The 23510-nt window shown below is 38.0% G+C and overlaps 2 protein-coding genes across 3 annotated transcripts in view; one reads left to right on the forward strand and one right to left on the reverse strand.

Moving 5' to 3' along the window:
* The window catches only part of lbhl (LBH regulator of WNT signaling pathway, like), a 489980-nt gene that overhangs the window by 349869 nt on the left and 116601 nt on the right, over nucleotides 1-23510 (forward strand). The window lies entirely within an intron of this gene.
* Nucleotides 1-23510, reverse strand: part of sphkap (SPHK1 interactor, AKAP domain containing) — a 140693-nt gene that overhangs the window by 115854 nt on the left and 1329 nt on the right. The gene's annotated exons all lie outside the window — the stretch shown is intronic.

Here is a 23510-nt window from a genome sequence, read left to right on the forward strand (position 1 = left end):
TTACACTGTCACACTTTTTACTCCAAGTCAATTTCTGACGTTTTGTGACAACACCAGAACATGAGTTGTCACAATGGAACCTGTCAATAAACCACCAATATCGCTGAATTTGAATTATGAATTATGAATTATCGTAAAATACTTGGTTTATAGGTACTTCAGAGGCATTTGAATTAGATGTTTGAAACCAACCCACAAAACCACTTCTAGAAAAAAAACTTAAAATATACTGAAATATACCTTGTCAACTTAATTAGTTTTATATATATATATATATATATATATATATATATATATATATATATATATATATTGAATTAGTTTTTATTTCTGTTTTTTTTTTTTTTTTTTTTTTTTACATTCTTATTGTTATTTTTTAAAAATATGTATGTATAGTTTTTATATTTCTAAGTTTCAGTTTGTTATTTTAGTACATTATGGTTAAACTAAATGAAAATGAGAAGTGTTGCTTTAGCAAATACATAAATAAAATAAAGCAAAATAAAATAAAATAATAAAACTAACTTATTTTACATCAGTTATCGTTTTTATTTGAAGTATCAAATTTTTTTTATGGTTTTAGTTTTAGTTAAAATAACCCTGTGACCACTTTCTCAAATGAAAATAGTCCAGACATGCCACATGCAATACAATTCGCATTCACAATGAAAACATTTAAGATACAAAAGATATTGTAGCTTATTAAACATCTATCATATCCATATCCTGACACGATCTATCCCTGTCCTAACTTGACACAAAACTGAAATCAAGAGAAAGTTTATCTGAAATCTGGACGAGACCTGTAATGGTATTCCATGATAACCAGATTTCAGAGATAATAGTTGGGAAAGTAGGATGCAAGTATGGAGAAGACCACTCCTAAAACACAAACTATAATTGTCTTGGCAATGAAATAAGTGCTTTTGGGAGTTTCAACCAATTATGAAGGCATTATATAATCACGACACAAGAAGATAAACGTGGCAATAAAAGGATAAAATTGTTTCTACATTAGAGCAATAATAAAGTGAACATCCCTGAGGGGGCGAGTCGTGACTCCACACTGACATTCATAAAGGCCTGTTCAGTTTTACTGCACCTCAGCCATTGTAATTGATTTAATTCTGTTATAAATGTTCCTGTCAGTCAAATGTCAAGAGAGTCACATCCCTAATGTGCATGTGCGCTTCGACTAATTGACAAAATTGAGTCTATAATTACAGCTTTAATACAACACCAAAATTACAATTATAGACTAATTAGTGAAATTTTCAACAAGGAAGAAACAAAACAAATTCATCAGACCTTCAAAAACAATTTAAAATGTTTTAAATGTGTAAATGTAAATGTAAATGTAAATGTGTTCAGTGAATTAATGAAACAACTGGAAGAACATTATTTGAAGAAATAAATAAATAAATAATAATAAAAAAGGACATTTTCCACAATATAGAAACTATAAAATATACAAACATGTTCTGTTCTGCTTCCCAAAATGCCTATCAGTCACATAGATGATGAAAAATATGAATATGAAAATAACAAAATGAAAATATATTTATGTTCCTTCCAACTAAGACAAACTAATTTCAGAATGCACACTTTTCTATTTACACTTCTACATTTTGTGATCTATTTCATGTCAAAAAATATTATTCTCTGCTTGCGTAACCGTATATTTGATATGGTCTTTTTACATTTTTATTATTTCTGGATTTTAAAATTCTTTGGCAGTATTGTGTTTTGACAGCCATGCCACTGAAGACTCACTAAACTGGAGGGAAAGTTTGTGGGGTTAAAGGTCAGCTGATGTATTTGGTCTGCATATTTGACACAAGACACCAAGATGAAAGAGTGTGTGCACATGCATAAGTGTTTTAAAGGTGTGTGTCCTTCTATAGGAATACAAAATAATGAATAACACTCAATGGCTGGAGCGTCATTTAAAACTTTATGCTTCAAACACACACCAGGGGCTTTTTCCTACGAACGAACGAACGAACGAACGATATCACACACACACACACACACACACACACACACACACACACACACACACACACACACACACACACACACACACACACACACACACACACACACACACACACACACAGAGAGAGAGAGAAAGAGCTTGAATCTCTGTAGGTAAGAGCTAATCCCGGGGTAATAGGGAAATAAAAGACCAATTTTCTCTTCATTCAGCCTGTTGTGACAAGCAGTAATTTCTCTCCTGCTTTCTGTTTCCACAATTACAAAGATGGAAATATCTGAAATTCTTGTCCCTAGGACATTTTTTTTTTGTCCCCACAGCTTATAAATCATTGTTCATTATGTTTTTTGAAAGTCTAAAAATGCAAAAAGTTTTCTGTGATGGGTAAGTTTAGGTTCTAAATATAAAGATCATTATGTTTATGGAATGAAACCATAAAATATGGAAACCAAACATTAATCGAGTAAATATTGTGGTAATAAAAATAGATCTAAGTGAACAATAGCCTTTAAAATGACGTAAAATACATGTATATTAACAATGAGGCAATAACTAGTTCCAAAAAGTATCAAAATCAAGTAATAATATGGTTTTGTTGAACAACACTGTTAAAATGCATAATGTAAAACACATAGTACAAACATAATCAACTTATGTGCATTATATGCCTGGGTGCTGTGATTGTTGTTGTTACACTTTACAGCAGATCAAATCCTTGTTTAATATTAGCCAAGCAACATTTAATTCAAATGTCAACTTAATCTTTAATATTTGGCCACTTCTTTACAATAGAAATACTACAGCCACTGTCATTTTCTCGAACAAGTACATGAGGACATCAAAACATGCAAACGCAGAGCGAGGCTTTAAACTTTTATTTTGAAACTAAAATGGTATATTTAGAAACATATTGATGTATTCTCCTATATTGCCTAGGTTTATAAATGATTTGCATTACAAATCTGATGAAATGGCACACATTGCGCTCCCAAATGAACACTATAAGCAACCCAAACTCACAGAATATGAAGAGATGGAGTTTGTTAGCCGAGCTGCTCCACGCATGTAAATGATAACTGTGCAACACAACACTTTGCTATGAAACACACAAAGTGCGTCAGACTTTATATGTATTACCAAATGCTCGTTTTTGGAAACCCAAAAGGCTTCAAAGTCGAGAGATAAGAAGGCAGATGAAAAAAAAAAAAATCAATATACTTTCACCGAATTCCTATTCTGAAATTGAATTCTGCCATTTGTGAGGGCTGTTCTAGTGTCTCATTCTTCCTGGATGTAGAATTAAGAGAATATTGGGAAAGGAAAAGAGTAAATATAGCCAGGTGAGAGAGAGACTGAGACAGAGATGGTAATTGTGATGGAGAAGGCCATGGTCTCAGTCAATCAGTGAGACTCAATTACTTCATGATGTCTCATTATTGAGCCCTGATTAACCCTCATCCATCTCCTGACATCACGGCAATGATACGTAGAGGACGAGAGGCTTTCATTCCCTCCTCCTGCTTTAAACCACCAGTTTTGTCTCTGCTTTTTGCCTGCAATTCCTTCCTTTCACTTTCTGGTTTTAGTCATCTTATTCCATCCATCAATCTTTCCCTGCGTTCATTCATCTCATTTGTCAGCACGTCATTTTCAGATCTAAGAAGGTCTACCTGTAGGAAAGTGAGCAAATAAGATCTTGCTCAGCATGGCTGGGAGCATCAGACCAACTGCAACAATGAGCAATTAAAGGCATATACAGTAACACTGTTGAATTGACTTGAGTCAAGGAATCAGAGAAAAAATTAATTATGTTTCTATAGCCCTTACTGTTCAAAAGTTATTAACATAAACGGAAGTGCAAATTTGGACAGCTGGTGGCGCTAGAGCGATTGAGTTAGAGACTCGAAACATTTTAAGACAAAGTTTTTTAAATGTAATAACTAATGTGCTTGCTCACAGAATCAGACACTGCTGCTTTTTATATAACACATTTCCCATTAGGAATTATGATACCACTTGGTTTGGTTGGGTCGGATTGCTTTCTCACCTCACCCGCCCCAGAGTTCGTTTTCAAGACCACCTCGTTCTCAGAGCGATTGTTATGGTGCGGATCCGAGCAGTCTGTGTTCAAATCAGCCTAAAACTAAGGGAGAAAACACACCAGGTTCTGAAACAAACACTCCAAATGAGCCAGGAGTGAAAACGGCATTTTCAGCACATCACAAGAGCTAAAGGTGTTGTGCTGAATAAAGGAGTAACATTGGGTGTCATTTTGTGACCTTGTTTTCTTTTGAGTGTGAAAGTGCATGAACTGGCTTGTTTGTGTTTGGATCAATGCAAACCATGAAAGTCAACACTTGACCACAATGACTCTGTCGGCTTATCGCCGTGCTACCGTGGCAACGTTGGTATCCATAGTGACACTGATATCTGCATCGCCAGTAGACGTTTGATCTATAACATCACTCTCGACAGATCCCTTTCTAATTAAATGCCATTGATTGAATCTCACCTCTCCACCTGTCGCGCTTTACTTCCCTATCTCTCACTCACACAAACATACATATACACAAAGTAAAAAAAAGTGAAAATAATGAACGTTTCCACATGAATGGAAAAATCCTATCCTATCGTAATGAAGATCTGAAAGGGTACGGCACTCAATTACTTCTACACTGTATATCAAAAAAATCTTCCAAAGGATCTGATTGGTCTTCTTTGGACCAAAAGTACAGTGTAATTACATTAAAGACAGCAGGAGACGCACCGATAAGACAGAACTGAACAACCACCTGCTGTACTGACTCTGAACTACAAGAAAGGGCTTCTGCCGATCTGCTTCAGCTTAAATAATGAATCACTTTCTTTGATGTACAGAGCCAAAACCTTCTCCGACAGGCAAAAACAGAGAGAAACTGGCTGTCAGTCATTCAACCAGTGACATTCTAGATTCCATGCCCTCGGTACATGCGTTCACAGAGTGGTCTGAGGCCATTCACGCTGAGCTCTATTGAATCAGAAATTGCTGTGGCCCGTGTCACTTAGTCGGTTTCTTTGGCTGAATATTAATGAGCATATGCTAACTACCATTCTTTCACATAATAACACAAACACTTAAATGGCCCTGCTAGGAACAAGTAAGAAATGGTAGAGAGCATTTCAATTCAAGAAATTATACAAATAACAAGATGGTACACTTCTCTTTTTCTGTCTCACTCGTTTCCATTTCCTTTCAGTGGCTGTCTTTATCAGATAAACATACTGTATGAACAGAGCAACAGGATGATGAACATATGCTGTGCACTGGATTGCCAACTTCTCTTAAACTTTAGTTTCTGCTCCATAAATTCCCAATCTAAAGCTTTTAATGTCTTTCACACCAACTGATTCCACTAGATTGCATTGTTTTCTCTCTCGTTCTCTTTTCCGCATATTTGTTATCTCATTCTCCTGTTCATGCATCAGCTGTCCTTTTCTATCAATGAATACATTAATGTGTAATTATTTTTACATAAAAGTGGCCCTTGTTTTAAAGTGCCCATATTATGCTCATTTAAACACTCATAATTTTATTTTGGGGGTCTGTTGGAATACAGTTACATGATTTAATGTAAAATAACAATAATAATTTTATACTGTACATTGCTGCAGCACTTTTTTCGACCTTCTGCCTTAAACACTATGCATGGGCCCTATTTACACCCATGCAGCGCCAAGCGCGACACAAGTGTTTTTTGCTAGTTTCAGTCCGACACAGTTATCATTTTCACGTCCTCCGCCATGTTTAAATAGCAAATGCATTTGCGCTCATTTGTGCACCCATGGGCTGGTCTGAAAACAATACAGTATATATCATAAATATTTAAAGAGCGCGTTAGTAATGTGCGCCTACAGGTGGGTCCACAACACGCGTACATTCAGCTTATTACACACACAGGGACGCACAGCAGCACACAAACATGCCAAATATTAAAATTAAAAGGATTACAATATAAAAGATTATTATTGTGTACATAAAGATATGGTGGTATCCGGCTTGTCCCGTAGATGGTCTTCTTGCGCACTTTTACCTCGGGCATGAGCAGTTCCTTTTGCGCTCTGGAGACGGCTTCGGGGCCCTATCTTGCACCCAGCGCAATTGGCTTTTTGAGAATTTTGAGAACATGAGGGAAATCATTGTTGTGTCCATGAAGATGTGAAAAAAAAAAGCATAAATCTAGCTTACACGTTTACCCAAATTATTATACGCCTGTTTAACCGAAGCTAATTTAGGTGTGTTTCTCCATCCCCAATGTCACTTCTCTGTGTTTTACGGCCCTGACGAGAACGTTGGTCTCCTCAGCTGTGAACCGCTCCTGGCGCGCGTCTGGCAAATCCGCCGTTATAATAGCAATCCTCCATGGAACAAGCGCGCCTGCTCTTAAAGGGAATGTGAGATGTCGCTCTGATTGGTTTATTTCACGTTACGCCCAAACCACACCTATGAGTAATGAAGCTACTTCAGACCAACCCATTTTAGATTTGCGTCGGGCGCAAGAGTCATTTATCCTGCCGGTATAATAGCAACAGCGCCCGAGATCCGCCCACAAAGTTACTTGCGTTTCGCGTTTGATACTTGCCTTTAAGATCGTTAAAATAGGGCCCTCGGTCTTTCCACTATCAAATTCCGTCATGCAAATGGCAAATCTGCCATGGCGCGTGCGCAACTGGCATTTAAAGGGAATGGGAGATGAGACTCTGATTGGTTTAATGCACGTAAATCCCACATGCGTCCAGGGTCACATATAGTGTTCACAAATTCGGACACTGGTAGGGACAGTAAAGGACGCTGGCTCACCACACACTGGGACACTGAAGACTATTTCAACAACATCCTCATTGTACAACATCACTACTTGTATTCATGAACAAAAGCAGAGCTGATATCTTTGGCATTACATGTAATGTGTTATTTAAAGTACATTATGATAAATACTTTGCTTGTTACATATACGTGCAACATTTCAATAAATTATCAATGTTAGCTAGATTATGTTCATCACCTGTCTAGCGATGTATGTTTATGCTGAAATATAATCAAATAATGGTTTGTATTTCTAAAGACATCTACCGCATGTCGTTTTGTGTAGTCAGTTGGCTCATGTGATGTAAGTTTTGCGCGTCTGAACTTCCGTTAAAGGAACACAGTGAGCATCAATGCTCCCTGGTTTTCACAGTGCATTGTGGGATCAGAAGTGTACATTTCAGTGCCCTGGAATGATTCTCAGATTGAGACAGCCCTTAAAATGGCCGACTCTCTGATCAGTGCCCTGACTACTAAAATAGGGAGTTGATTGAGACGCACCCTCAGTCTGTTATGATTGGTTAAACGCTTAGAATGTGTGTCAGAAAGGCACCTTACCATTGTCGGGTTTCAGCTCCTTAGGCATCATGGGTAGCTGTAAACATTATTACATTTCAGTATGGTGTATAACTATGGCGTCTGGATTGTAAGTTATTTTTGTTTTTTTGCTGTCTCCTCGACATAGCAAAATCCCTCAACTGCTCTTTAAGGGTGGGTCAAAGCTGCCAGTAGGCGGGCATTATGCAAATGTGTAACATGGCAGGACTACAAATGAGGCATTTCAGACAATTGTTTTCTGTTGAAGAGATTCACTACTTTTGTAGCATACTTTGTGCTTTTTAACTTTTTAAAGATTGCTACATGCACAAACAGCTACACACTAAAGAAAAGTATTTTTCTTTAAGGATTTTTCTTTTATAGTATTATTAATTATAATAAAAATAAAAACTGATTCTGCTAATCATTAAATAATCTATTTGGATGATGGTCAAATCATGCTGGAAAACATGATCATCACTTGATCATTGTGATCACTTGTGATGCAGCTCGAGATGTCCCCATCAGCAACATGCATGAAGACAGAATTTCCTTTTTCAAACTATTTCTTTAAAGGTGCCCTAGAATTTGAAATTGAATTTATCTTGGCATAGTTAAATAACAAGAGTTCAGTACATGTACATGACATACAGTGAGTCTCAAACACCATTGTTTTCTCCTTCTTATTTAAATCTCGTTTTCGAAAAACACCCCTGAAAAACAGGCGAATCTCCACATAACACAGACTGTGACGCAACAGTCGGGATCATTAATATGTACGCCTCCAAAAATTTGCATATGCCAGCCCATGTTCAAGGCCGGACGGAACTGTGCAGCCGAATCATCGTCCGAATCATTTTTCTTCGAGAGACATCGTGGCTTGCAAACGAGCGAAGCATGGCAGTTGCTCAGTGTTTGGATGTACAAATGAACACAAAGGTTTTTTTTTAGTTCCTTCATCCGAGCCTCTGAAGAACCAGTGGGTTATGTGAATGTCTGATGTGTAATTGTTCAAGTTCAGACAGATAATCTTTCTCTCAAAGTCGTTCAATACTGTTTATGCATCAGTAAATCAAGCCAGTGACTAAGTGATCAACTTCACATCGTTTCTCTTGGTAGGATGAAAATAATCTTACTTAAACTGTGATTAATATACATATAGCGATCAAAGAACAGTCCCTTTACAGTCGCCCAATCTGTCAATCACACAGCGCGAGTTTATCTGGACACTTGCCAAAACTCGTTATGAAATCAATGATGCTGTTACACTGCACAACGAAGCTCTTACTGTACGTACATCATGTTTGCATTGGTGAAATCATTAGTGAGAGTGTAGAAACTGCGTTGCAATGATACGATCTTCATTCACGTAATTAACAGGCTTACACTGAAGTCTCACAGCAGCCAATCACAGCAGTGGGCGTTTACACTGAAGTCTCACACAGACACGCCCCTTCAAACAGAGTGTTCAAATCAGAGGCTAAAATCAGGCTAGTTATAACAAATTTTGATCTAAAAAACATACTAACATTATAAGGCCACCCCAGGAAACATTCTAAAATAATAAAATAATCCATGCAATGGCACCTTTAAATAACTTTTATTGGTGCAACCTAATGTAGTCAGATTGAGGCAGTCCAATTAAATACTATTTTTGACTTGAGTAAAATCATTCGAATATAGATGTTAATATGTTTTATGACAAAAAAAGAACTTTATCTTGTACTTTTCTGTAAACACATAAGTGGAGCTGTGTTCACACCCCAGTAATTACACCAAATGCACGAGAAAGAGAGTGTTACAGATTATCACAGACCAATGCATATGAGTGTTTAATTCCTGCTTGTCTCTCTCTATCTTTCCTGCTGTGAATTGCTCTACATGAATCAGTGAGGCTAAACAGCAGCCATTCTTGTTCTCTAAACCCATGAAATTGAGCTGCAAGTATATGTGTGTGTGTGTGTGTGTGTGTGTGTGTGTGTGTGTGTGTTTCTATATTGAATGAAGGATTAAACCCAAGATGATTTTTTCTGACTCTGTGTGCAACTGCAGCCAGACTCAGAATACAAAATGCTGTTTGTGCGTTACGAACCCTACCACTGTAAAAACTGGGTTTTATACCCCAAAATATATCATGTATTATAACCACTGCTCACAAATATTATTAATCGGCACGTAGGCGAAATGAGCAATGCACGGCTATAAAATGAAAGGGCAATATTTGGTGTCTCTCTTCCAGGTGTTTGCCAACTAAGTAGTTGAAAACGATATTGTGAACATTGTGAGGCATTCACTTTAACTCACTCTGGCTTATGGGATGAACATACAAATCTATTTTCTCATACATTGCGGTAGGCTTACATGCTCAATCCTATTATAACTGGAAAGAGTGAATTAACGGTTCTGACATGCTGACATTACCACATCCGTTCTGAATGCACCTTGTCACATAGTCTAGAGTAGCCAGACTTTACCATCAGCATAAAGCCTGGTCAGTGTGCAGATAAATGTGTGCAGGAGAATTTTGAAATCCAGAAACCATCCAGGGTGGATTTATCTGAAGTATAGTAATATAAAAATAAAATAAAATAAAACATAATATAATATAGGATAATAAGAAAATATAAGAAGCATATGATTTCTAAAAGATCATGTGACACCAGGACTGGAGTAATGGCTTCTGGAAAGTCAATTTAAAACAGTAATTTTAAATTGTAATAATATCGAACAATGCTACTGTTTTTTTACAGTATTTTCGATCAAATAAATGCAGCTTTGGCAAGCATTCCCAGACAGCAACATAGTGTCGGCCCAGATCCGGCACCACATCTGGTAAGTGTTGAATCCACATGTACCAGATGTGGCCCGGATCTGGGCCGACACTATGTTGCTGTAGGGGTTAGAGTCTTAAAGTTAATTCAAACACTTTAAAAATCCCATACCAACCCCAAATTTTTTAATGGCATAGTGTGCATAAAAAAAAAAGCTTAGTACAGTTTATGTATTGCAATACAATTATAAGCACAGTGCAGCAGGAGTCAGATTTCACTTATCACGAGACGAGAGTAAGGAGAGATGACTGACAGGATGATGGCAGAGGATTTGGTGTGGATCCTGAGCATCACTGACAAAAAAATGTATCTTGTGTGGTCAGTAAAGCCATTCCCTGTACACATATCATTTCCCTCTGATTTTAGGGATAAGTTATGGGTAGGGTTAGGTTTTATGGGTAGTGATAGCATTAGGACAATGTTTTTGAAAAAAAGGAATGTTGATCCAGGAGCCTGTGGCAAAATCACGGCAACACTATACACAGAGTTTGAAAGTGAAAATAAAAAGCAAGAGCACATTCAAAAGCGATTTCAATATCCCGCATATTGATAGCGGCTCCCTGATGCCCACAAATTACATGTTCCTCAAAAGTGCTCATTACATCAGTTTGGTAGTTTCTAAACACCTTTGTCAGACGTATCCTGGTGAACTAATAAAAACCTGTGCGCTCTGAAAATTGCATAAAGCTAGCCAATCATATTAGTTCTTGCCGAAATGAGAAAGTGCTTTCCATTTCAGTGAGCAATGTTCAGTGAAGGGACTGAGTGTGGTCCGCTGCTATCCAGGCTGTCGGAGGCCGAGACCGCTTGCCCCATGTAGTTCACCGCTGACCTGGAATCAGACGGGTCTTTTGCTATTAGGGGGCACAGAAAAGCCAACTGGCCAGAAGCAAAGACCTCACAGAGGGGTCAGGACCCCTGTTTTGTGATTGGACGCAGTGGAGCATGAAGACGTGCTCCGAGCAGGAGGAGATTAGAGAGAGGAGCACAAACCTATGCTACTAGTATCGCTTTATCAAATGAAAAACAGATCTCCTTATACAGTGAGGAAAATAAGTATTTGAACACCCTGCTATTTTGCAAGTTCTCCCACTTAGAAATCATGGAGGGGTCTGAAATTGTCATCGTAGGTGCATGTCCACTGTGAGAGACATAATCTAAAAAAAAAAATCCAGAAATCACAATGTATGATTTTTTAACTATTTATTTGTATGATACAGCTGCAAATAAGTATTTGAACACCTGAGAAAATCAATGTTAATATTTGGTACAGTAGCCTTTGTTTGCAATTACAGAGGTCAAACGTTTCCTGTAGTTTTTCACCAGGTTTGCACACACTGCAGGAGGGATTTTGGCCCACTCCTCCACACAGATCTTCTCTAGATCAGTCAGGTTTCTGGGCTGTCACTGAGAAACACAGAGTTTGAGCTCCCTCTAAAGATTCTCTATTGGGTTTAGGTCTGGAGACTGGCTAGGCCACGCCAGAACCTTGATATGCTTCTTACAGAGCCACTCCTTGGTTATCCTGGCTGTGTGCTTCGGGTCATTGTCATGTTGGAAGACCCAGCCTCGACCCATCTTCAATGCTCTAAAGGCGGGCATACAGGCGATTTTCGTCCGATTTTGAGCCGAATTCTGACTCGTGCGACTCTTTTTCAGGTCGGGTCGATTTTCAGCTTTGTCGTGCGTCGTTTGTCGTGCGGTGTTCGTGCAGTGTACACGGGGAAACGAGAGGCGATGAACCTCTCCCGACCGGCAATCGGATGGTCGGATGAATTTCTGGCATGTTAGAAATTTTGGTCGCTCCTCGTGACTATATCGCGCAGTTGAAGCAGAGATACGAACCGATTGCTCTAAACTCAGTGTTTTTCCCTCACTGCGCCTGCGCGAAAACAGAAGTTTAACCATTTCATCTGCAGCAAAAAAAAAACAACGAAAAAAACGAAAAGAGGGAGATCTTTAAGTTCTGTAGTTCAAACTAGCTACAAATTACTGTTGCTTACCTCCAGTTCGTGTTGCAAAATGGATTAACCATTACCCACGTCTTCTGCGATGTACATTTGCTTCTTTTATTAATTTGTTAAACAATGTTTTTGAAATAAAGCTGTTTTTAATTTTCATTGATGAATTATTGCAGTGTTCTGACATATTATAGACGGTTAATAATTAATTATATGTCTGTAATTCATTGTAATCGACCTAAATGTTTAAGACAATTTTCAATGAGGAGGAGTAAGCTTCTGTGTGATATTTTATTATCCTCACAGCGCCGTTGGTTTTGCGGTGATGCGCTATGAAATTATTGCGTGGCAATTTAACAGCCTATCACTTTAATAATAAAAGTAGCCTATAGGCCTTCCGCCTTCTCTAATAATAATAATAATATACAATAATACTAATAATAATTTAATACATAAATTGGAAATGCTAAATCATCTTGATATTGATAGCTGATGCTTGTTTTGACAAAATCTCTGGATACATGATATCGTCTGTAGGCGTAACTCGGCACGAGGGTTTATCGCGCTGATTCGCGCATATTTCACACGTACAGTGTGAGCAGTGAAGTCGCAGCTCGACGTTCGGACCGTATAGTGTGAGCACAGAAATCCTGAGCTTTGGCTTTACATCGCATGCGATGTACTCGTTCAGTGTGAGTAGGTACCTTGCTGAAATCGCACAGACATCGCACAGTGTATACCCGCCTTAACTGAGGGAAGGAGGTTGTTCCCCAAAATCTCGCAATACATGGCCCCGGTCATCCTCTCCTTAATACAGTGCAGTCGCCCTGTCCCATGTGCAGAAACACACCCCCAAAGCATGATGCTACCAACCCCATGCTTCACAGTAGGGATGGTGTTCTTGGGATGGTACTCATCATTCTTCTTCCTCCAAACACGTTTAGTGGAATTATGACCAAAAAGTTCTATTTTGGTCTCATCTGACCACATGACTTTCTCCCATGACTCCTCTGGATCATCCAAATGGTCATTGGCAAATTTAAGACGGGCCTTGACATGTGCTGGTTTAAGCAGGGGAACCTTCCGTGCCATGCATGATTTCAAGCCATGACGTCTTAGTGTATTCCAACAGTAACCTTGGAAACGGTGGTCCCAGCTCTTTTCAGGTCATTGACCAGCTCCTCCCGTGTAGTTCTGGGCTGATTTCTCACCTTTCTTAGGATCATTGAGACCCCACGAGGTGAGATCTTGCATGGAGCCCCAGTCCGAGGGAGATTGACAGTCATGTTTAGCTTCTTCCATTTTCTAATGATTGCTCCAACAGTGGACCTTTTTTCACCAAGCTGCTTGGCAATTTCCCCGTAGCCCTTTCCAGCCTTGTGGAGGTGTACAATTTTGTCTCTAGTGTCTTTGGACAGCTCTTTGGTCTTGGCCATGTTAGTAGTTGGATTCTTACTGATTGTATGGGGTGGACAGGTGTCTTTATGCAGCTAACGACCTCAAACAGGTGCGTCTAATTTAGGATAATAAATGGAGTGGAGGTGGACATTTTAAAGGCAGACTAACAGGTCTTTGAGGGTCAGAATTCTAGCTGATAGACAGGTGTTCAAATACTTATTTGCAGCTGTACCATACAAATAAATAATAAAAAAATCATATATTGTGATTTCTGGATTTTTTTTTTTAGATTATGTCTCTCACAGTGGACATGCACCTAAGATGACAATTTCAGACCCCTCCATAATTTCCAAGTGGGAGAACTTGCAAAATAGCAGGGTGTTCAAATACTTATTTTCCTCACTGTATCTTTAGTCTGAATAAGTTGACAGCTGTTATTCATTCTCCTGCTCTCTCTCTTTCCCCATCTTAAAGGGATAGTTTAAAACATTTTAGAAGGAGCATTTTAGGGTACTCGCCCTCATGTTGTTTCAAAGCCATTCAAATTACTTTCTTCAAAGGAACATAAAAGGTAAACTGCGAAAGAATGTTCTGTGCAGTCTTTTTCATATAATGAAAGGGCATGAGTGCAGCTACAAAATGAAAAAAAAAAAAAAAAAAAACCACTATAAATGTATCATTAAACTAGTCCATATAATTTGTGAACTATATCCAATACCTCGAGAAGCCATTTGAGAGCATCATATGAGCAAAAGACTGAAAATTTACTGTAGCTCATTCGCTTTTGCTTTCAAACCTCATTTGCTTATGCATCCATTCAAACATGGTGCATTTAGATGCCTCACGTCTGGTTTGAAGTTACTGACAAACATTAAAAGACAACATATTTAAATGTTCAGATATGTTCAAATACAAACATAAATGTAATTTAGGGTCACTAATAATGGGCAAAAGTGGATGCAAGATTCTCAGAGAATAAAGTCTTACTGTACATTTCAGTCTGTTCCCGACTGAACAGAATTGAAATACAGTGCGAACCACATTTGTAAAACTTTTTTCACTTTAATCATAAAGTTTGGCAAGGATATTTGGAACAACTTGAGGTTGAGTAAAACTTTCTACAAACGCTTTAGATTACAGCCCGGAAAGTACTGCGTAATTAAAATGAAAGTACAGTGTAACTTTCGGTAAGTACAGTTTACCTATAAAGTACTTACGTGTAAGTATAGGGGAACAATATGTAAAGTCTTGGGAATAAAGGTGTAACAACCAGGAAAATAACAAATTATTTATGCAAATTATTTAGACAAAGTATTTTAGAATCTTACTTTTGGGAGCAATTTAGCGAGTACATACACTGCATCTTTTTGTAATAATAGTGTATAAAAATACATAAAGGCTTTTTTATACACTATTATTACAAAAAGGTACATATTATTCCCCTATACTTACACGTAAGTACTTTATAGGTACACTGTAATTACTGAAAATTACACTGTACTTTCATTTTAATTACGCAGTATTTTCCGGGCTGTAATCTAAAGCGTTACCAACTTTCTTTTTTGGGGGGTATTCTTTTCCAAAGCTACACTGGGTTATTTTCTCAACCCAAACACTTGGATGAAACAGTTGGGTAAGGAAGCTGGGTTGATTTCACCCAATTTGGGTTGATAATTATTTATAATAATCAGTAATCAAACGATGCTGGGTTGACAAATTCAGATGTGTAAGAGAGCATGCACAACATGAACGTTAAAACACACATCTGTGTTCGAGGCGCTTTTGACAGAAATATGAGTGGAAAATAGAAGACAACTAATCAAATCGAAGAAGAGAGAGAACTACCTGCAGTGAGGAGCATGTTCTTTTAAAACGGATGGGTTTTGTCAGAGAATGAGATAACAGAGTGTTTTCAGAACTGAACAAGCCGGACTGATTAAAAACGCTTTAAACAGAGGATAAACTACTGTCGATTCACTAAAATCCAGTTTATTCCTGACTTTCAGTGTTTATTCCAGGCTTTCAGTCTGTTTTTCTTATTGGTACTCAAAGCCTGATGCTTTAGCAGAAGTGGGAATATTTCCATTGGCGGATGAAAAACTAAATATTTGGTAACACAAGTTATTCAATACTTATTTAACAATGTTCACTGAACTTTAAAAAAGCTAATTTATTTATCTGTATAAGCTGTATAACAGCTGATTGCCATTCTTGTCTGCACTTTTTTTTCTCATGTACACATTGTCTTTACTATTGACTATATTTTTGTCAATTTCTAGGTGTTCTTGCTTAACCAGTTTTCACCTTTTGATTACAGTGTTATTACAGTAGTCATTCTGTATGTGTTGAATTGAATATTTCAAACCCATTTGGGGTTCATTTTAGCCCAGCCGTAAAGTAAATTTAAACAAAAGTTGATTAAAAGAAATGGCCCAGCATGTTGGGTCAATACAACACAAACTGAGTTTGTCCCTTTTTGAGCAAGCACTGGGTTGCCAAAAAGACCCACATTTGGTTGTTACTAACCTAGCATTTTTTATATAATGTAACTAGGGTTGTTTTTATGTGCAGAGGATATTATGAAGAAGAGGAGAGAAGAAGAGGTGGTAACTGATGAAATGGGAAGAGACAGAATATAGTTGGACTGGACCGGCCATCTGTCTACAGATGATAAGGCGCCTCTACGGGTTTGCCACCACAAGCCATTAAACTGAACACAGGCCTATCGAACACACGCACACTAATCCACTAGCTCATGACTTCCACCTCGCTCTGCTCAGTGGATATTCTCACCCATATCTCTTCTTACAATCCATAATTACATCATTGTTCTATTTTTATTCATGCCTCATATTGTATACAATACTTGCACACTCACACACAACTTAGTTGATTGGTTATTCAAAATTGGAAAAAAGTGGATATATACACTGCTGGTGAAAGTTTGGAATAACAATGATTTTTATGCTCAACAAGGCTGCATTTATTTGATCAAAAACTTTTATCAAAGTAACAGTCACATTGTGAAATATTATTACCATTTAAAATAACGGTTGTTTTTATCATCAATGTTGAAAACAGAAAGGATGCATTAATTTAATCAAAAGTGCCAAAAAAAAGATTTATTACAAAAGACTGCTATTCCAAATACATTTTTTGGTTTGTATTTTGTATTTCATGCATTCATTGGTTTCATGTCTGAGCTTTTCCGGTTACCACATAATTATCTGATGATAGCCAATAGTTTTATTTTCCTCATGTCATACGTCTAAAATAATGAGTAATAAGTAAAATAAGTAATTTGTGTGATATGTGCGCCATGGGACCGCTGAACAGTGTCGTTAGATTGCAGTTGGCTTCGGCCTCTTGCCTTTTAAAGTCCCCCTGTAATCAGTCATTTCATCCCTTCAAACTCCTCTTTGATCACCAAAATTACATAAACCTTTTTTCCTTGAAAAAAAAAAAAAATTTCTACATGCTTTAAAATAGCTTGAATGTAACTCTACACCCTTGTCTCATTTAGTATATGTGGTTCTATAAATATGCAAATTAACCCCGCCTCCACTCACTCACACCAGCTCAGAGATCCACTCGTTGACGATCATATGTTGATCTGGGGTGTGTTTCCCAAACAACGACGTAATTCGCTGCTTAACTACCATAGTACGATGCATCGTTGAAGAAATCAACTAGCGAGTCACGACTGTTTCCTGAAACCATATTGTCACAAAGTGGTCGTTCAACCACGTTGGTTTATGACGTCATGCACGTGGTGGAGTAATAACTTCTTTTAATGAATCTGTTTGAGATCGAATTAATGCTAGATGTTTAGCTATAAATTACAGACATGACATCTGACTATTTCTCATTTTTCTCAGTTATTTTGCTTTATTTCCAGATTCAATCACAGGCTCGTTCTTACATAGTAGAGCACGTTCACACATGCACACTCTCCAAAAACGGTGCTTTAAATCTCTTGACAAACTAAAAGACATAAATGACATTTGTATGTATTCTAAATAAAAGACAGGTTGTACTGAATGTCAGCTTGCTTATTTTGCTCAAGATAAGAATTTATTAAGTCCACATGTCATGCAAACTAGAAACTATGCTTCTAAACCACAGGTCTAGAGCTGTCGTTCCAACCACACAACTCTGCGATGCTGTTTGCGAACGTTCATTAGAACGATGGTTTCGGGAAACACGGACTCGTTGAACTATGCTGATAATGACGGAACTTGCGAACATAGTTGGCTAACGATGCTTTTGGGAAACGCACCCCTGATTGGTTACAAGGTAGTTTGTGACGTCGGAAACACCAGCGATTTCAAACCATGTTTTTGAGACTGTCTTTGTTTCACTGCAGTTTTAAGAGGAAAATACTCAGTAATGGTGTTGACTTTGCACATGGTTTGACACAGACATATAAACAACATTAAAACTCGATTTCCACCACAGGGGGACTTTAATATCAAACACATTAAGCTCATGATTTTCTTATTCATCCATTCATTTTATATCGCTCGTGTCAGAAACTTTAAGCAGTCCTGAAAGCTGGATATATTTACAAACCACGAAATAAGCCATAAAGCAAAATCTACATCAACTGACAAGTCTCATCCTCACAAAAAAAAAAAAAAAAAAAAAAAAGTCTCATCCTCATTATATAATTAAGTAACATCAGTTTTCCATTGGCTCAATATAATACATAATTGATAAAATTCAATTCACAGAAATTCAATTAGGCCAATTGAAAAATTTGGATGTGACCAGTCACTAGAAAATTGAGTTGGAAAGGTCTGAAATTTGCGTGACTTCCATGGGTAATGCAAATAAAACAGGAAAATGCAGACTCAAATTGACCCATTTTACAAGACAATACCACGCACACACACAAACACACAACAATCCAACTTGAAAAAGAGTGGGAGGGAAAAACACTTTTTTTTGTTAGAGAAAATTGTTGGCATGGGGGATCTTTTGGGCCTCGATTGTTTCAACCCTCTGAGCGTGCTCGGTAATTATCTTCTCTAACTGACTCACAGTACCATGGTGACCCCAAACCCCACAATGCCACATCGCCATCACGACACCCAGCATGAAAAGCACCTCCTATTGGCACAAGCATGCGAACTGACTTGCTTGGCATGCCAGGCTTTTGCCCTTTAAATCTGCCCACGTATATTATAGCACATTTTGCGTTTAGCAGTGCAATATTAATGAAGGCTATTTCTGAACCTTACTTTCATGAAATGGCCGTTTGGAAATGCGAATGCACACGCAAACTTAATGTAAAAGAAAAGCAAGCCGTTGAAGAAAGAGATTCCATTAGAGTAAACCAATAGAGGATCTTGAGATGTGTAGTTAAAAGCTCTCGAATAGCACAACAGAAATCATAGCCTGCTCCCCTGTCTAGATAACCGGATTACCCTCTCTGTGCTCTCACAAACACTGTCTGTCTCCACACTCCCAGAGACTGGCACACACACACACACATATACACATTTGATCTAACAAAAATACACAAGGGTTTTGGAGCAAGTGGATTTCTTCCCTTTCTGAGTGGTGACCCTCGATCGGGGCTCTGTTATCTGTCTCTAATAAGTGCCAAATGGCAGAAACAACTATCCTTTTATCATTTTGGGAGCGGTGTTTACCTGACATTATGATGCTGATGATGTGGATGGTTGCCAGAGTGTGATAATAAGATTGTTAAGATGCTCCAACCCGTTCTCACTCTCATTCTCTCCCAAGGCGTCAAAAACTGAAGCATGGCCAAGTGCCTTCACAATTGAGACACAAAAGAAGCCCCTAGCCACTGTATCGACAAACAGGGTATCCCATTGATTTAATTTGTTTGCCTTATGCGTCAGATCAGGACGCATTTAATTCTTTGCATTTGCATTTTATAAATATTTATACTTTTATATTTTCGAGCGACTAAAATATTGAAATTCAAAGAATACATACAGTTTTGGCGTGACAGATCTCTGTAGCGCCGCAGTTCAATCTTTATCTTTTTTTTTAAATTATTATTCATAAAAATACAACTGATCATTGTTAGTTCATGTTAGCTTAGGTCCATTCAATAATATTAACATATGCAAATTTTGTATTTGTAAATAATGTATTAGTAAATGCAGAAATGAATAACTGAAATTAATAAATGCTTTAGAAGCATATTTCAATGTTAGTTCATGTAGTTAACTAATATTAAGAAATGTAACCTCATTATAAAGTGTTACCGTTATTAGTGGTGCATCACTATTGTTATTCCACATACTTATTTTTATTCTTCTGGTCAAAACTTCGGTGCAAAGTGGACGAAAAAGTAGGGAAAAAAATCCCATAGACTAACATTGACAGAATGTTCATGAATTTGAATCTCAACTGTCACATTCTTTCACACACACACACACACACACACACACACACACACACACACACACTTAGGGCCTTAGAACCCTTTCTTTCTCTCTCTCTCTCTCATTCTCTAACCCTCTCTCACAATCATTTGACTTATCTTATCAAGCAGCCAATAAGTAATGACATAAAATCTTCATAGCCACACCCTAGCAAAGTAGCAACCACTTACAGCACCCTAGCAACCACCCCACAGACTTCCATTGAAAATAGATGAGAGTGATAAAAATTAATCAGGACATCATAGAGACACGTGAGTTTGGCTCTTTTGATTTGGGCAGACGTGCAGTCTTTTGGTTTAAACCTGCTAACTGTCTAGCCACACCCTAGAAACCATTTAGAGCACCCTAGCAACCATGCAACATCATGAATAAGCCACATCTCAGCACCAGAACATTATACAGACGTATGGTTTGGCTCTCCTGCAGTCACTTGCATCACGGTAGCGACTGCCTAGTGCAGAGTTTTGCCATGGCATGCACCACTCACATTTTCTTCAGAAAATGTATGTCTAGTTCTATATCTACTACTCCCTCCTCCCCGTTTTACTGGACCGACACAATAGCGAGACAATTCAGTCCTGTTGAGATGCTGCAGAGAAAAGCACATGTTCTCCTTGAATACAGTTATCTGTCTGCCAATACTTCCAACACAAAGAAACGTAATAATCTTTATCTTTATAGAACTGACAGTAACAATTGGACCCCAAAATTTGATTTTCTCCTTTTCCAACTTCTCTTTCTTATTTTCCCATTTCTGTTTGACCTTTATTTTGCTCTCAATTATATCCAGATTTTTCGCTGTGTTACACTTCCCTTCGTTCAATCTCTCATTGATTCACTGAGCATCATCTGAACTCAACACTCTCATCTCTCACACACACCCCAATAGAGAAAATGTCTGAAGCCAGAGGGGGAAAATGCATTGCTGAGAGGTCCATAGCTCAGGAGATTGCACTAACTGAGTTTTGAATTAAATTACGTTACATTAAGGTACATTTTAGCAACGATCTGTTAGATGTTTGTCCTAAAATCGCAAATGAGATGTTTGACGTACAATAACAATACAGAGCATTTATGTATAGCATAACGTGACTCATCTATTTCTCCTTTAACTCAAAAATGCATTAGATTAAAGAAGTAAACAGCAAGTAAACCGACATTACAGTAACTCATTGCTGTCTAGGAGAAACATGCAACATGAGTCTCATAAGTATCAAAAACCACAACTGAGATCTCTTCAAAATACTGGTTTTTGATACTTATGAGACTTAATAACTCAAGTTTATCTCACTGCAACATGAATGAAAGACATTAATACAATAGGTTGGAATAGACCAAAATAGAACATGAATGCAATATTATTTCCACCTGATACAGTGAGGAAAATAAGTATTTGAACACCCTGCTATTTTGCAAGTTCTCCCACTTGGAAATCATGGAGGGGTCTGAAATTGTCATCGTAGGTGCATGTCCACTGTGAGAGACATAATCTAAAAAAAAAAATCCAGAAATCACAATATATGATTTTTTAACTATTTATTTGTATGATACAGCTGCAAATAAGTATTTGAACACCTGTCTATCAGCTAGAATTCTGACCCTCAAAGACCTGTTAGTCTGCCTTTAAAATGTCCACCTCCACTCCATTTATTATCCTAAATTAGATGCACCTGTTTGAGGTCGTTATCTGCATAAAGACACCTGTCCACCCCATACAATCAGTAAGAATCCAACTACTAACATGGCCAAGACCAAAGAGCTGTCCAAAGACACTAGAGACAAAATTGTACACCTCCACAAGGCTGGAAAGGGCTACGGGGAAATTACCAAGCAGCTTGGTGAAAAAAGGTCCACTGTTGGAGCAATCATTAGAAAATGGAAGAAGCTAAACATGACTGTCAATCTCCCTCGGACTGGGGCTCCATGCAAGATCTCACCTCGTGGGGTCTCAATGATCCTAAGAAAGGTGAGAAATCAGCCCAGAACTACACGGGAGGAGCTGGTCAATGACCTGAAAAGAGCTGGGACCACCATTTCCAAGGTTACTGTTGGTAATACACTAAGACGTCATGGTTTGAAATCATGCATGGCACGGAAGGTTCCCCTGCTTAAACCAGCACATGTCAAGGCCCGTCTTAAATTTGCCAATGACCATTTGGATGATCCAGAGGAGTCATGGGAGAAAGTCATGTGGTCAGATGAGACCAAAATAGAACTTTTTGGTCATAATTCCACTAAACGTGTTTGGAGGAAGAAGAATGATGAGTACCATCCCATTCTGTATTAAGGAGAGGATGACCGGGGCCATGTATTGCGAGATTTTGGGGAACAACCTCCTTCCCTCAGTTAGAGCATTGAAGATGGGTCGAGGCTGGGTCTTCCAACATGACAATGACCCGAAGCACACAGCCAGGATAACCAAGGAGTGGCTCTGTAAGAAGCATATCAAGGTTCTGGCGTGGCCTAGCCAGTCTCCAGACCTAAACCCAATAGAGAATCTTTAGAGGGAGCTCAAACTCCGTGTTTCTCAGCGACAGCCCAGAAACCTGACTAATCTAGAGAAGATCTGTGTGGAGGAGTGGGCCAAAATCCCTCCTGCAGTGTGTGCAAACCTGGTGAAAAACTACAGGAAACGTTTGACCTCTGTAATTGCAAACAAAGGCTACTGTACCAAATATTAACATTGATTTTCTCAGGTGTTCAAATACTTATTTGCAGCTGTATCATACAAATAAATAGTTAAAAAATCATACATTGTGATTTCTGGATTTTTTTCTGAAATGACAATTTCAGACCCCTCCATGATTTCTAAGTGGGAGAACTTGCAAAATAGCAGGGTGTTCAAATACTTATTTTCCTCACTGTAAGCCTAAACGCATGATTTAAGAAAAAGCAAAAATGAAGAATGAGTATATTAATGTCATTGCCAGTTGAGTCAGATAGGTCAGCGTAAAGCTATAAGGCTAATCCTGTTAGCACTGGAGTTAGCATTAGCGCTGAGACCTGTTCATGAGGATTACAGCAGCAAGGGCACATCAACAAAAAGAAAACAAATCCATGACGAGTGTGCTGATCTTTATTGATACTGATGCCAGTACATCAGCTCATGTTGCTAAAGTAAGCATGCTTCGGTCTGAATAAGTGCAGTGGTGGCCACTAGAGCACTAACATACTTTGGCCTACTTTGTGTGCAGAAAATAAATGGATTTCTGTTGGTTCTGAGTGGAACTAAATTAGCCCAGAAAACAAGGGGAATAAAATAAGAAATAATGATTTTTCCTTCCATTCTTCTTTATGGATATCAGTAGCCTGTGCCAGATTATTAAAGGTGCTCTAAATAAATCATTAGACAGAAAAAAAAGCATCTTGAAGAACAGCGTATCAGTTTTCAACTGCGTTTCAACCTTTTGTGAGATGCCATTTCGACCATTTACTCACTCTCTCATTCTCCCTGTGATAGATGGCAATATTGTTCAGTATATGTTGATGTTTTTAATATTTCAAATGATTACATTCTTG

Source organism: Squalius cephalus (assembly GCF_949319135.1).
Source record: "Squalius cephalus genome assembly, chromosome: 6".
In the NCBI taxonomy this organism is placed as follows: domain Eukaryota; kingdom Metazoa; phylum Chordata; class Actinopteri; order Cypriniformes; family Leuciscidae; genus Squalius; species Squalius cephalus.